Source organism: Electrophorus electricus, chromosome 13 (assembly GCF_041902795.1).
Source record: "Electrophorus electricus isolate QZ-2024a chromosome 13, ASM4190279v1, whole genome shotgun sequence".
NCBI classification, from domain to species: domain Eukaryota; kingdom Metazoa; phylum Chordata; class Actinopteri; order Gymnotiformes; family Gymnotidae; genus Electrophorus; species Electrophorus electricus.
In genome coordinates, this window is record NC_137509.1 from 21,113,591 (window position 1) to 21,128,906 (window position 15,316).

General features: G+C 36.1%; 13 pseudogenes; all 13 read left to right on the forward strand.

The window, feature by feature from the left end:
- The first annotated feature begins 706 nt into the window (after window positions 1–706).
- Window positions 707–825, forward strand: LOC145646745 (5S ribosomal RNA; annotated as a pseudogene).
- Window positions 826–1,930: 1,105 nt separating this feature from the next.
- Window positions 1,931–2,049, forward strand: LOC145646746 (5S ribosomal RNA; annotated as a pseudogene).
- A 1,105-nt stretch (window positions 2,050–3,154) lies between these two features.
- Window positions 3,155–3,273, forward strand: LOC145649851 (5S ribosomal RNA; annotated as a pseudogene).
- A 667-nt stretch (window positions 3,274–3,940) lies between these two features.
- Window positions 3,941–4,059, forward strand: LOC145646747 (5S ribosomal RNA; annotated as a pseudogene).
- Window positions 4,060–5,164: 1,105 nt separating this feature from the next.
- LOC145644349 (5S ribosomal RNA) lies at window positions 5,165–5,283 on the forward strand (annotated as a pseudogene).
- Window positions 5,284–5,950: 667 nt separating this feature from the next.
- LOC145646748 (5S ribosomal RNA) lies at window positions 5,951–6,069 on the forward strand (annotated as a pseudogene).
- A 1,106-nt stretch (window positions 6,070–7,175) lies between these two features.
- Window positions 7,176–7,294, forward strand: LOC145646749 (5S ribosomal RNA; annotated as a pseudogene).
- A 1,106-nt stretch (window positions 7,295–8,400) lies between these two features.
- Window positions 8,401–8,519, forward strand: LOC145646750 (5S ribosomal RNA; annotated as a pseudogene).
- Window positions 8,520–9,625: 1,106 nt separating this feature from the next.
- On the forward strand, window positions 9,626–9,744 carry LOC145646751 (5S ribosomal RNA; annotated as a pseudogene).
- Window positions 9,745–10,851: 1,107 nt separating this feature from the next.
- On the forward strand, window positions 10,852–10,970 carry LOC145646752 (5S ribosomal RNA; annotated as a pseudogene).
- A 1,106-nt stretch (window positions 10,971–12,076) lies between these two features.
- LOC145646753 (5S ribosomal RNA) lies at window positions 12,077–12,195 on the forward strand (annotated as a pseudogene).
- A 1,106-nt stretch (window positions 12,196–13,301) lies between these two features.
- On the forward strand, window positions 13,302–13,420 carry LOC145646754 (5S ribosomal RNA; annotated as a pseudogene).
- A 1,106-nt stretch (window positions 13,421–14,526) lies between these two features.
- Window positions 14,527–14,645, forward strand: LOC145646756 (5S ribosomal RNA; annotated as a pseudogene).
- The last annotated feature ends 671 nt before the right edge of the window (window positions 14,646–15,316 follow it).

The following is a 15,316-nucleotide window of genomic DNA, read 5'->3' on the forward strand; positions in this document are numbered from 1 at the left end:
AATATTTTAGTACCAGGGAATAGCAGGTGCTGTAAGATTGTATTGCATCCCTTTAATTTATGTTCAAGCTATCATGTCTAAATTTGAAGTGCAGTGAATAATTAACTCAAACTATCTGTTAGCACCTGGGAATAGCAGATGCTGTAAGTTTTTTTTGCATCACTTTCATTTACTCTCCAACTCACATGCCTGAATGTGAAGTGCAGTGATTCATCAAAAAACTATATGTTAGCACATTGGACTACGAGATGCTGTAAGCTTCTCTTGCATCACTTTAATTTACTGTCAAGATGACATGCTAGGATGTGAAATGCAGTGATTAATTAAAAAAAACTATCTGTTAGCACCTGGGAATAGCAGATGCTGTAAGTTTTTGTTGCATCACTTTAATTTAATCTACAACTGACAAGCTTGTATGTGAAGTGTACAGATTAAATAGAAATATTTTAGTACCAGGGAATAGCAGGTGCTGTAAGATTGTTTGCATCCCTTTAATTTATGTTCAATCTATCATGTTCAAATTTGAAGTGCAGTGAATAATTAGTGCCTCAGTATACCAGCTCCGTATTGTAAGCTTTTATTGGATCATTTAATTACATTCAAGATAACATTCTAGAATGTCAAGTGCAGGGATTAATAAAAAAAATTGTCAGATTGGTCTTTGATCATATTTGCTATGATTAGGCAATTTGAGTAAGTGTTTAAGGCTTACGGCCACACCAGCTTGAGAACGCCCAATCTCATCTGACCTTGGAAGCTAAGCAAGTTTGGGCCTGAATAGTACTGAGGTGGGACCCTACCTAGGAATACCAGGTGCTGTAAGCTTTTCTTGCATCACTTTAATTTACTTTCAAGCTGACATGCTCAAATGTGAAGTGCAGTGATTAATAAAAAAAACTATCTGTTAGCACCTGGGAATAGCAGATGCTGTAAGTTTTTTTTGCATCACTTTCATTTACTCTCCAACTCACATGCCTGAATGTGAAGTGCAGTGATTCCTCAAAAATCTATCTGTTAGCACCTTGGACTACGAGATGCTGTAAGCTTCTCTTGCATCACTTTAATTTACTTTCAAGATGACATGCTAGGATGTGAAGTGCAGTGATTAATTAAAAAAACTATCTGTTAGCACCTGGGAATAGCAAATGCTGTAAGTTTTTGTTGCATCACTTTACTTTAATCTGCAACTGACAAGCTTGTATGTGAAGTGTACAGATTAAATAGAAATATTTTAGTACCAGGGAATAGCAGGTGCTGTAAGATTGTATTGCATCCCTTTAATTTATGTTCAAGCTATCATGTCTAAATTTGAAGTGCAGTGAATAATTAACTCAAACTATCTGTTAGCACCTGGGAATAGCAGATGCTGTAAGTTTTTTTTGCATCACTTTCATTTACTCTCCAACTCACATGCCTGAATGTGAAGTGCAGTGATTCATCAAAAAACTATATGTTAGCACATTGGACTACGAGATGCTGTAAGCTTCTCTTGCATCACTTTAATTTACTGTCAAGATGACATGCTAGGATGTGAAATGCAGTGATTAATTAAAAAAACTATCTGTTAGCACCTGGGAATAGCAGATGCTGTAAGTTTTTGTTGCATCACTTTACTTTAATCTGCAACTGACAAGCTTGTATGTGAAGTGTACAGATTAAATAGAAATATTTTAGTACCAGGGAATAGCAGGTGCTGTAAGATTGTTTGCATCCCTTTAATTTATGTTCAATCTATCATGTTCAAATTTGAAGTGCAGTGAATAATTAGTGCCTCAGTATACCAGCTCCGTATTGTAAGCTTTTATTGGATCATTTAATTACATTCAAGATAACATTCTAGAATGTCAAGTGCAGGGATTAATAAAAAAAATTGTCAGATTGGTCTTTGATCATATTTGCTATGATTAGGCAATTTGAGTAAGTGTTTAAGGCTTACGGCCACACCAGCTTGAGAACGCCCAATCTCATCTGACCTTGGAAGCTAAGCAAGTTTGGGCCTGAATAGTACTGAGGTGGGACCCTACCTAGGAATACCAGGTGCTGTAAGCTTTTCTTGCATCACTTTAATTTACTTTCAAGCTGACATGCTCAAATGTGAAGTGCAGTGATTAATAAAAAAAACTATCTGTTAGCACCTGGGAATAGCAGATGCTGTAAGTTTTTTTTGCATCACTTTCATTTACTCTCCAACTCACATGCCTGAATGTGAAGTGCAGTGATTCCTCAAAAATCTATCTGTTAGCACCTTGGACTACGAGATGCTGTAAGCTTCTCTTGCATCACTTTAATTTACTTTCAAGATGACATGCTAGGATGTGAAGTGCAGTGATTAATTAAAAAAACTATCTGTTAGCACCTGGGAATAGCAAATGCTGTAAGTTTTTGTTGCATCACTTTACTTTAATCTGCAACTGACAAGCTTGTATGTGAAGTGTACAGATTAAATAGAAATATTTTAGTACCAGGGAATAGCAGGTGCTGTAAGATTGTATTGCATCCCTTTAATTTATGTTCAAGCTATCATGTCTAAATTTGAAGTGCAGTGAATAATTAACTCAAACTATCTGTTAGCACCTGGGAATAGCAGATGCTGTAAGTTTTTTTTGCATCACTTTCATTTACTCTCCAACTCACATGCCTGAATGTGAAGTGCAGTGATTCATCAAAAAACTATATGTTAGCACATTGGACTACGAGATGCTGTAAGCTTCTCTTGCATCACTTTAATTTACTGTCAAGATGACATGCTAGGATGTGAAATGCAGTGATTAATTAAAAAAACTATCTGTTAGCACCTGGGAATAGCAGATGCTGTAAGTTTTTGTTGCATCACTTTACTTTAATCTGCAACTGACAAGCTTGTATGTGAAGTGTACAGATTAAATAGAAATATTTTAGTACCAGGGAATAGCAGGTGCTGTAAGATTGTTTGCATCCCTTTAATTTATGTTCAAGCTATCATGTTCAAATTTGAAGTGCAGTGAATAATTAGTGCCTCCGTATACCAGCTCCGTATTGTAAGCTTTTATTGCATCATTTAATTACATTCAAGATAACATTCTAGAATGTCAAGTGCAGGGATTAATAAAAAAAATTGTCAGATTGGTCTTTGATCATATTTGCTATGATTAGGCAATTTGAGTAAGTGTTTAAGGCTTACGGCCACACCAGCTTGAGAACGACCAATCTCATCTGACCTTGGAAGCTAAGCAAGTTTGGGCCTGAATAGTACTGCGGTGGGACCCTACCTAGGAATACCAGGTGCTGTAATCTTTTCTTGCATCACTTTAATTTACTTTCAAGCTGACATGCTCAAATGTGAAGTGCAGTGATTAATAAAAAAAACTATCTGTTAGCACCTGGGAATAGCAGATGCTGTAAGTTTTTTTTGCATCACTTTCATTTACTCTCCAACTCACATGCCTGAATGTGAAGTGCAGTGATTCATCACAAAACTATATGTTAGCACATTGGACTACGAGATGCTGTAAGCTTCTCTTGCATCACTTTAATTTACTGTCAAGATGACATGCTAGGATGTGAAATGCAGTGATTAATTAAAAAAAACTATCTGTTAGCACCTGGGAATAGCAGATGCTGTAAGTTTTTGTTGCATCACTTTAATTTAATCTACAACTGACAAGCTTGTATGTGAAGTGTACAGATTAAATAGAAATATTTTAGTACCAGGGAATAGCAGGTGCTGTAAGATTGTTTGCATCCCTTTAATTTATGTTCAATCTATCATGTTCAAATTTGAAGTGCAGTGAATAATTAGTGCCTCAGTATACCAGCTCCGTATTGTAAGCTTTTATTGGATCATTTAATTACATTCAAGATAACATTCTAGAATGTCAAGTGCAGGGATTAATAAAAAAAATTGTCAGATTGGTCTTTGATCATATTTGCTATGATTAGGCAATTTGAGTAAGTGTTTAAGGCTTACGGCCACACCAGCTTGAGAACGCCCAATCTCATCTGACCTTGGAAGCTAAGCAAGTTTGGGCCTGAATAGTACTGAGGTGGGACCCTACCTAGGAATACCAGGTGCTGTAAGCTTTTCTTGCATCACTTTAATTTACTTTCAAGCTGACATGCTCAAATGTGAAGTGCAGTGATTAATAAAAAAAACTATCTGTTAGCACCTGGGAATAGGAGATGCTGTAAGTTTTTTTTGCATCACTTTCATTTACTCTCCAACTCACATGCCTGAATGTGAAGTGCAGTGATTCCTCAAAAATCTATCTGTTAGCACCTTGGACTACGAGATGCTGTAAGCTTCTCTTGCATCACTTTAATTTACTTTCAAGATGACATGCTAGGATGTGAAGTGCAGTGATTAATTAAAAAAACTATCTGTTAGCACCTGGGAATAGCAAATGCTGTAAGTTTTTGTTGCATCACTTTACTTTAATCTGCAACTGACAAGCTTGTATGTGAAGTGTACAGATTAAATAGAAATATTTTAGTACCAGGGAATAGCAGGTGCTGTAAGATTGTATTGCATCCCTTTAATTTATGTTCAAGCTATCATGTCTAAATTTGAAGTGCAGTGAATAATTAACTCAAACTATCTGTTAGCACCTGGGAATAGCAGATGCTGTAAGTTTTTTTTGCATCACTTTCATTTACTCTCCAACTCACATGCCTGAATGTGAAGTGCAGTGATTCATCAAAAAACTATATGTTAGCACATTGGACTACGAGATGCTGTAAGCTTCTCTTGCATCACTTTAATTTACTGTCAAGATGACATGCTAGGATGTGAAATGCAGTGATTAATTAAAAAAACTATCTGTTAGCACCTGGGAATAGCAGATGCTGTAAGTTTTTGTTGCATCACTTTACTTTAATCTGCAACTGACAAGCTTGTATGTGAAGTGTACAGATTAAATAGAAATATTTTAGTACCAGGGAATAGCAGGTGCTGTAAGATTGTTTGCATCCCTTTAATTTATGTTCAAGCTATCATGTTCAAATTTGAAGTGCAGTGAATAATTAGTGCCTCCGTATACCAGCTCCGTATTGTAAGCTTTTATTGCATCATTTAATTACATTCAAGATAACATTCTAGAATGTCAAGTGCAGGGATTAATAAAAAAAATTGTCAGATTGGTCTTTGATCATATTTGCTATGATTAGGCAATTTGAGTAAGTGTTTAAGGCTTACGGCCACACCAGCTTGAGAACGCCCAATCTCATCTGACCTTGGAAGCTAAGCAAGTTTGGGCCTGAATAGTACTGCGGTGGGACCCTACCTAGGAATACCAGGTGCTGTAAGCTTTTCTTGCATCACTTTAATTTACTTTCAAGCTGACATGCTCAAATGTGAAGTGCAGTGATTAATAAAAAAAACTATCTGTTAGCACCTGGGAATAGCAGATGCTGTAAGTTTTTTTTGCATCACTTTCATTTACTCTCCAACTCACATGCCTGAATGTGAAGTGCAGTGATTCATCACAAAACTATATGTTAGCACATTGGACTACGAGATGCTGTAAGCTTCTCTTGCATCACTTTAATTTACTGTCAAGATGACATGCTAGGATGTGAAATGCAGTGATTAATTAAAAAAAACTATCTGTTAGCACCTGGGAATAGCAGATGCTGTAAGTTTTTGTTGCATCACTTTAATTTAATCTACAACTGACAAGCTTGTATGTGAAGTGTACAGATTAAATAGAAATATTTTAGTACCAGGGAATAGCAGGTGCTGTAAGATTGTTTGCATCCCTTTAATTTATGTTCAATCTATCATGTTCAAATTTGAAGTGCAGTGAATAATTAGTGCCTCAGTATACCAGCTCCGTATTGTAAGCTTTTATTGGATCATTTAATTACATTCAAGATAACATTCTAGAATGTCAAGTGCAGGGATTAATAAAAAAAATTGTCAGATTGGTCTTTGATCATATTTGCTATGATTAGGCAATTTGAGTAAGTGTTTAAGGCTTACGGCCACACCAGCTTGAGAACGCCCAATCTCATCTGACCTTGGAAGCTAAGCAAGTTTGGGCCTGAATAGTACTGAGGTGGGACCCTACCTAGGAATACCAGGTGCTGTAAGCTTTTCTTGCATCACTTTAATTTACTTTCAAGCTGACATGCTCAAATGTGAAGTGCAGTGATTAATAAAAAAAACTATCTGTTAGCACCTGGGAATAGCAGATGCTGTAAGTTTTTTTTGCATCACTTTCATTTACTCTCCAACTCACATGCCTGAATGTGAAGTGCAGTGATTCCTCAAAAATCTATCTGTTAGCACCTTGGACTACGAGATGCTGTAAGCTTCTCTTGCATCACTTTAATTTACTTTCAAGATGACATGCTAGGATGTGAAGTGCAGTGATTAATTAAAAAAACTATCTGTTAGCACCTGGGAATAGCAAATGCTGTAAGTTTTTGTTGCATCACTTTACTTTAATCTGCAACTGACAAGCTTGTATGTGAAGTGTACAGATTAAATAGAAATATTTTAGTACCAGGGAATAGCAGGTGCTGTAAGATTGTATTGCATCCCTTTAATTTATGTTCAAGCTATCATGTTCAAATTTGAAGTGCAGTGAATAATTAACTCAAACTATCTGTTAGCACCTGGGAATAGCAGATGCTGTAAGTTTTTTTTGCATCACTTTCATTTACTCTCCAACTCACATGCCTGAATGTGAAGTGCAGTGATTCATCAAAAAACTATATGTTAGCACATTGGACTACGAGATGCTGTAAGCTTCTCTTGCATCACTTTAATTTACTGTCAAGATGACATGCTAGGATGTGAAATGCAGTGATTAATTAAAAAAAACTATCTGTTAGCACCTGGGAATAGCAGATGCTGTAAGTTTTTGTTGCATCACTTTACTTTAATCTGCAACTGACAAGCTTGTATGTGAAGTGTACAGATTAAATAGAAATATTTTAGTACCAGGGAATAGCAGGTGCTGTAAGATTGTTTGCATCCCTTTAATTTATGTTCAATCTATCATGTTCAAATTTGAAGTGCAGTGAATAATTAGTGCCTCAGTATACCAGCTCCGTATTGTAAGCTTTTATTGGATCATTTAATTACATTCAAGATAACATTCTAGAATGTCAAGTGCAGGGATTAATAAAAAAAATTGTCAGATTGGTCTTTGATCATATTTGCTATGATTAGGCAATTTGAGTAAGTGTTTAAGGCTTACGGCCACACCAGCTTGAGAACGCCCAATCTCATCTGACCTTGGAAGCTAAGCAAGTTTGGGCCTGAATAGTACTGAGGTGGGACCCTACCTAGGAATACCAGGTGCTGTAAGCTTTTCTTGCATCACTTTAATTTACTTTCAAGCTGACATGCTCAAATGTGAAGTGCAGTGATTAATAAAAAAAACTATCTGTTAGCACCTGGGAATAGCAGATGCTGTAAGTTTTTTTTGCATCACTTTCATTTACTCTCCAACTCACATGCCTGAATGTGAAGTGCAGTGATTCCTCAAAAATCTATCTGTTAGCACCTTGGACTACGAGATGCTGTAAGCTTCTCTTGCATCACTTTAATTTACTTTCAAGATGACATGCTAGGATGTGAAGTGCAGTGATTAATTAAAAAAACTATCTGTTAGCACCTGGGAATAGCAAATGCTGTAAGTTTTTGTTGCATCACTTTACTTTAATCTGCAACTGACAAGCTTGTATGTGAAGTGTACAGATTAAATAGAAATATTTTAGTACCAGGGAATAGCAGGTGCTGTAAGATTGTATTGCATCCCTTTAATTTATGTTCAAGCTATCATGTTCAAATTTGAAGTGCAGTGAATAATTAACTCAAACTATCTGTTAGCACCTGGGAATAGCAGATGCTGTAAGTTTTTTTTGCATCACTTTCATTTACTCTCCAACTCACATGCCTGAATGTGAAGTGCAGTGATTCATCAAAAAACTATATGTTAGCACATTGGACTACGAGATGCTGTAAGCTTCTCTTGCATCACTTTAATTTACTGTCAAGATGACATGCTAGGATGTGAAATGCAGTGATTAATTAAAAAAAACTATCTGTTAGCACCTGGGAATAGCAGATGCTGTAAGTTTTTGTTGCATCACTTTACTTTAATCTGCAACTGACAAGCTTGTATGTGAAGTGTACAGATTAAATAGAAATATTTTAGTACCAGGGAATAGCAGGTGCTGTAAGATTGTTTGCATCCCTTTAATTTATGTTCAATCTATCATGTTCAAATTTGAAGTGCAGTGAATAATTAGTGCCTCAGTATACCAGCTCCGTATTGTAAGCTTTTATTGCATCATTTAATTACATTCAAGATAACATTCTAGAATGTCAAGTGCAGGGATTAATAAAAAAAATTGTCAGATTGGTCTTTGATCATATTTGCTATGATTAGGCAATTTGAGTAAGTGTTTAAGGCTTACGGCCACACCAGCTTGAGAACGCCCAATCTCATCTGACCTTGGAAGCTAAGCAAGTTTGGGCCTGAATAGTACTGAGGTGGGACCCTACCTAGGAATACCAGGTGCTGTAAGCTTTTCTTGCATCACTTTAATTTACTTTCAAGCTGACATGCTCAAATGTGAAGTGCAGTGATTAATAAAAAAAACTATCTGTTAGCACCTGGGAATAGCAGATGCTGTAAGTTTTTTTTGCATCACTTTCATTTACTCTCCAACTCACATGCCTGAATGTGAAGTGCAGTGATTCCTCAAAAATCTATCTGTTAGCACCTTGGACTACGAGATGCTGTAAGCTTCTCTTGCATCACTTTAATTTACTTTCAAGATGACATGCTAGGATGTGAAGTGCAGTGATTAATTAAAAAAACTATCTGTTAGCACCTGGGAATAGCAAATGCTGTAAGTTTTTGTTGCATCACTTTACTTTAATCTGCAACTGACAAGCTTGTATGTGAAGTGTACAGATTAAATAGAAATATTTTAGTACCAGGGAATAGCAGGTGCTGTAAGATTGTATTGCATCCCTTTAATTTATGTTCAAGCTATCATGTTCAAATTTGAAGTGCAGTGAATAATTAACTCAAACTATCTGTTAGCACCTGGGAATAGCAGATGCTGTAAGTTTTTTTTGCATCACTTTCATTTACTCTCCAACTCACATGCCTGAATGTGAAGTGCAGTGATTCATCAAAAAACTATATGTTAGCACATTGGACTACGAGATGCTGTAAGCTTCTCTTGCATCACTTTAATTTACTGTCAAGATGACATGCTAGGATGTGAAATGCAGTGATTAATTAAAAAAAACTATCTGTTAGCACCTGGGAATAGCAGATGCTGTAAGTTTTTGTTGCATCACTTTACTTTAATCTGCAACTGACAAGCTTGTATGTGAAGTGTACAGATTAAATAGAAATATTTTAGTACCAGGGAATAGCAGGTGCTGTAAGATTGTTTGCATCCCTTTAATTTATGTTCAATCTATCATGTTCAAATTTGAAGTGCAGTGAATAATTAGTGCCTCAGTATACCAGCTCCGTATTGTAAGCTTTTATTGCATCATTTAATTACATTCAAGATAACATTCTAGAATGTCAAGTGCAGGGATTAATAAAAAAAATTGTCAGATTGGTCTTTGATCATATTTGCTATGATTAGGCAATTTGAGTAAGTGTTTAAGGCTTACGGCCACACCAGCTTGAGAACGCCCAATCTCATCTGACCTTGGAAGCTAAGCAAGTTTGGGCCTGAATAGTACTGAGGTGGGACCCTACCTAGGAATACCAGGTGCTGTAAGCTTTTCTTGCATCACTTTAATTTACTTTCAAGCTGACATGCTCAAATGTGAAGTGCAGTGATTAATAAAAAAAACTATCTGTTAGCACCTGGGAATAGCAGATGCTGTAAGTTTTTTTTGCATCACTTTCATTTACTCTCCAACTCACATGCCTGAATGTGAAGTGCAGTGATTCCTCAAAAATCTATCTGTTAGCACCTTGGACTACGAGATGCTGTAAGCTTCTCTTGCATCACTTTAATTTACTTTCAAGATGACATGCTAGGATGTGAAGTGCAGTGATTAATTAAAAAAACTATCTGTTAGCACCTGGGAATAGCAAATGCTGTAAGTTTTTGTTGCATCACTTTACTTTAATCTGCAACTGACAAGCTTGTATGTGAAGTGTACAGATTAAATAGAAATATTTTAGTACCAGGGAATAGCAGGTGCTGTAAGATTGTATTGCATCCCTTTAATTTATGTTCAAGCTATCATGTTCAAATTTGAAGTGCAGTGAATAATTAACTCAAACTATCTGTTAGCACCTGGGAATAGCAGATGCTGTAAGTTTTTTTTGCATCACTTTCATTTACTCTCCAACTCACATGCCTGAATGTGAAGTGCAGTGATTCATCAAAAAAACTATATGTTAGCACATTGGACTACGAGATGCTGTAAGCTTCTCTTGCATCACTTTAATTTACTGTCAAGATGACATGCTAGGATGTGAAATGCAGTGATTAATTAAAAAAAACTATCTGTTAGCATCTGGGAATAGCAGATGCTGTAAGTTTTTGTTGCATCACTTTACTTTAATCTACAACTGACAAGCTTGTATGTGAAGTGTACAGATTAAATAGAAATATTTTAGTACCAGGGAATAGCAGGTGCTGTAAGATTGTTTGCATCCCTTTAATTTATGTTCAATCTATCATGTTCAAATTTGAAGTGCAGTGAATAATTAGTGCCTCAGTATACCAGCTCCGTATTGTAAGCTTTTATTGGATCATTTAATTACATTCAAGATAACATTCTAGAATGTCAAGTGCAGGGATTAATAAAAAAAATTGTCAGATTGGTCTTTGATCATATTTGCTATGATTAGGCAATTTGAGTAAGTGTTTAAGGCTTACGGCCACACCAGCTTGAGAACGCCCAATCTCATCTGACCTTGGAAGCTAAGCAAGTTTGGGCCTGAATAGTACTGAGGTGGGACCCTACCTAGGAATACCAGGTGCTGTAAGCTTTTCTTGCATCACTTTAATTTACTTTCAAGCTGACATGCTCAAATGTGAAGTGCAGTGATTAATAAAAAAAACTATCTGTTAGCACCTGGGAATAGCAGATGCTGTAAGTTTTTTTTGCATCACTTTCATTTACTCTCCAACTCACATGCCTGAATGTGAAGTGCAGTGATTCCTCAAAAATCTATCTGTTAGCACCTTGGACTACGAGATGCTGTAAGCTTCTCTTGCATCACTTTAATTTACTTTCAAGATGACATGCTAGGATGTGAAGTGCAGTGATTAATTAAAAAAACTATCTGTTAGCACCTGGGAATAGCAAATGCTGTAAGTTTTTGTTGCATCACTTTACTTTAATCTGCAACTGACAAGCTTGTATGTGAAGTGTACAGATTAAATAGAAATATTTTAGTACCAGGGAATAGCAGGTGCTGTAAGATTGTATTGCATCCCTTTAATTTATGTTCAAGCTATCATGTTCAAATTTGAAGTGCAGTGAATAATTAACTCAAACTATCTGTTAGCACCTGGGAATAGCAGATGCTGTAAGTTTTTTTTGCATCACTTTCATTTACTCTCCAACTCACATGCCTGAATGTGAAGTGCAGTGATTCATCAAAAAACTATATGTTAGCACATTGGACTACGAGATGCTGTAAGCTTCTCTTGCATCACTTTAATTTACTGTCAAGATGACATGCTAGGATGTGAAATGCAGTGATTAATTAAAAAAAACTATCTGTTAGCACCTGGGAATAGCAGATGCTGTAAGTTTTTGTTGCATCACTTTACTTTAATCTACAACTGACAAGCTTGTATGTGAAGTGTACAGATTAAATAGAAATATTTTAGTACCAGGGAATAGCAGGTGCTGTAAGATTGTTTGCATCCCTTTAATTTATGTTCAATCTATCATGTTCAAATTTGAAGTGCAGTGAATAATTTGTGCCTCAGTATACCAGCTCCGTATTGTAAGCTTTTATTGCATCATTTAATTACATTCAAGATAACATTCTAGAATGTCAAGTGCAGGGATTAATAAAAAAAATTGTCAGATTGGTCTTTGATCATATTTGCGATGATTAGGCAATTTGAGTAAGTGTTTAAGGCTTACGGCCACACCAGCTTGAGAACGCCCAATCTCATCTGACCTTGGAAGCTAAGCAAGTTTGGGCCTGAATAGTACTGAGGTGGGACCCTACCTAGGAATACCAGGTGCTGTAAGCTTTTCTTGCATCACTTTAATTTACTTTCAAGCTGACATGCTCAAATGTGAAGTGCAGTGATTAATAAAAAAAACTATCTGTTAGCACCTGGGAATAGCAGATGCTGTAAGTTTTTTTTGCATCACTTTCATTTACTCTCCAACTCACATGCCTGAATGTGAAGTGCAGTGATTCCTCAAAAATCTATCTGTTAGCACCTTGGACTACGAGATGCTGTAAGCTTCTCTTGCATCACTTTAATTTACTTTCAAGATGACATGCTAGGATGTGAATTGCAGTGATTAATTAAAAAAACTATCTGTTAGCACCTGGGAATAGCAAATGCTGTAAGTTTTTGTTGCATCACTTTACTTTAATCTGCAACTGACAAGCTTGTATGTGAAGTGTACAGATTAAATAGAAATATTTTAGTACCAGGGAATAGCAGGTGCTGTAAGATTGTATTGCATCCCTTTAATTTATGTTCAAGCTATCATGTTCAAATTTGAAGTGCAGTGAATAATTAACTCAAACTATCTGTTAGCACCTGGGAATAGCAGATGCTGTAAGTTTTTTTTGCATCACTTTCATTTACTCTCCAACTCACATGCCTGAATGTGAAGTGCAGTGATTCATCAAAAAACTATATGTTAGCACATTGGACTACGAGATGCTGTAAGCTTCTCTTGCATCACTTTAATTTACTGTCAAGATGACATGCTAGGATGTGAAATGCAGTGATTCATTAAAAAAAACTATCTGTTAGCACCTGGGAATAGCAGATGCTGTAAGTTTTTGTTGCATCACTTTACTTTAATCTGCAACTGACAAGCTTGTATGTGAAGTGTACAGATTAAATAGAAATATTTTAGTACCAGGGAATAGCAGGTGCTGTAAGATTGTTTGCATCCCTTTAATTTATGTTCAATCTATCATGTTCAAATTTGAAGTGCAGTGAATAATTAGTGCCTCAGTATACCAGCTCCGTATTGTAAGCTTTTATTGCATCATTTAATTACATTCAAGATAACATTCTAGAATGTCAAGTGCAGGGATTAATAAAAAAAATTGTCAGATTGGTCTTTGATCATATTTGCTATGATTAGGCAATTTGAGTAAGTGTTTCAGGCTTACGGCCACACCAGCTTGAGAACGCCCAATCTCATCTGACCTTGGAAGCTAAGCAAGTTTGGGCCTGAATAGTACTGAGGTGGGACCCTACCTAGGAATACCAGGTGCTGTAAGCTTTTCTTGCATCACTTTAATTTACTTTCAAGCTGACATGCTCAAATGTGAAGTGCAGTGATTAATAAAAAAAACTATCTGTGAGCACCTGGGAATAGCAGATGCTGTAAGTTTTTTTTGCATCACTTTCATTTACTCTCCAACTCACATGCCTGAATGTGAAGTGCAGTGATTCCTCAAAAATCTATCTGTTAGCACCTTGGACTACGAGATGCTGTAAGCTTCTCTTGCATCACTTTAATTTACTTTCAAGATGACATGCTAGGATGTGAATTGCAGTGATTAATTAAAAAAACTATCTGTTAGCACCTTGGAATAGCAAATGCTGTAAGTTTTTGTTGCATCACTTTACTTTAATCTGCAACTGACAAGCTTGTATGTGAAGTGTACAGATTAAATAGAAATATTTTAGTACCAGGGAATAGCAGGTGCTGTAAGATTGTATTGCATCCCTTTAATTTATGTTCAAGCTATCATGTTCAAATTTGAAGTGCAGTGAATAATTAACTCAAACTATCTGTTAGCACCTGGGAATAGCAGATGCTGTAAGTTTTTTTTGCATCACTTTCATTTACTCTCCAACTCACATGCCTGAATGTGAAGTGCAGTGATTCATCAAAAAACTATATGTTAGCACATTGGACTACGAGATGCTGTAAGCTTCTCTTGCATCACTTTAATTTACTGTCAAGATGACATGCTAGGATGTGAAATGCAGTGATTAATTAAAAAAAACTATCTGTTAGCACCTGGGAATAGCAGATGCTGTAAGTTTTTGTTGCATCACTTTACTTTAATCTGCAACTGACAAGCTTGTATGTGAAGTGTACAGATTAAATAGAAATATTTTAGTACCAGGGAATAGCAGGTGCTGTAAGATTGTTTGCATCCCTTTAATTTATGTTCAATCTATCATGTTCAAATTTGAAGTGCAGTGAATAATTAGTGCCTCAGTATACCAGCTCCGTATTGTAAGCTTTTATTGCATCATTTAATTACATTCAAGATAACATTCTAGAATGTCAAGTGCAGGGATTAATAAAAAAAATTGTCAGATTGGTCTTTGATCATATTTGCTATGATTAGGCAATTTGAGTAAGTGTTTCAGGCTTACGGCCACACCAGCTTGAGAACGCCCAATCTCATCTGACCTTGGAAGCTAAGCAAGTTTGGGCCTGAATAGTACTGAGGTGGGACCCTACCTAGGAATACCAGGTGCTGTAAGCTTTTCTTGCATCACTTTAATTTACTTTCAAGCTGACATGCTCAAATGTGAAGTGCAGTGATTAATAAAAAAAACTATCTGTGAGCACCTGGGAATAGCAGATGCTGTAAGTTTTTTTTGCATCACTTTCATTTACTCTCCAACTCACATGCCTGAATGTGAAGTGCAGTGATTCCTCAAAAATCTATCTGTTAGCACCTTGGACTACGAGATGCTGTAAGCTTCTCTTGCATCACTTTAATTTACTTTCAAGATGACATGCTAGGATGTGAATTGCAGTGATTAATTAAAAAAACTATCTGTTAGCACCTGGGAATAGCAAATGCTGTAAGTTTTTGTTGCATCACTTTACTTTAATCTGCAACTGACAAGCTTGTATGTGAAGTGTACAGATTAAATAGAAATATTTTAGTACCAGGGAATAGCAGGTGCTGTAAGATTGTATTGCATCCCTTTAATTTATGTTCAAGCTATCATGTTCAAATTTGAAGTGCAGTGAATAATTAACTCAAACTATCTGTTAGCACCTGGGAATAGCAGATGCTGTAAGTTTTTTTTGCATCACTTTCATTTACTCTCCAACTCACATGCCTGAATGTGAAGTGCAGTGATTCATCAAAAAACTATATGTTAGCACATTGGACTACGAGATGCTGTAAGCTTCTCTTGCATC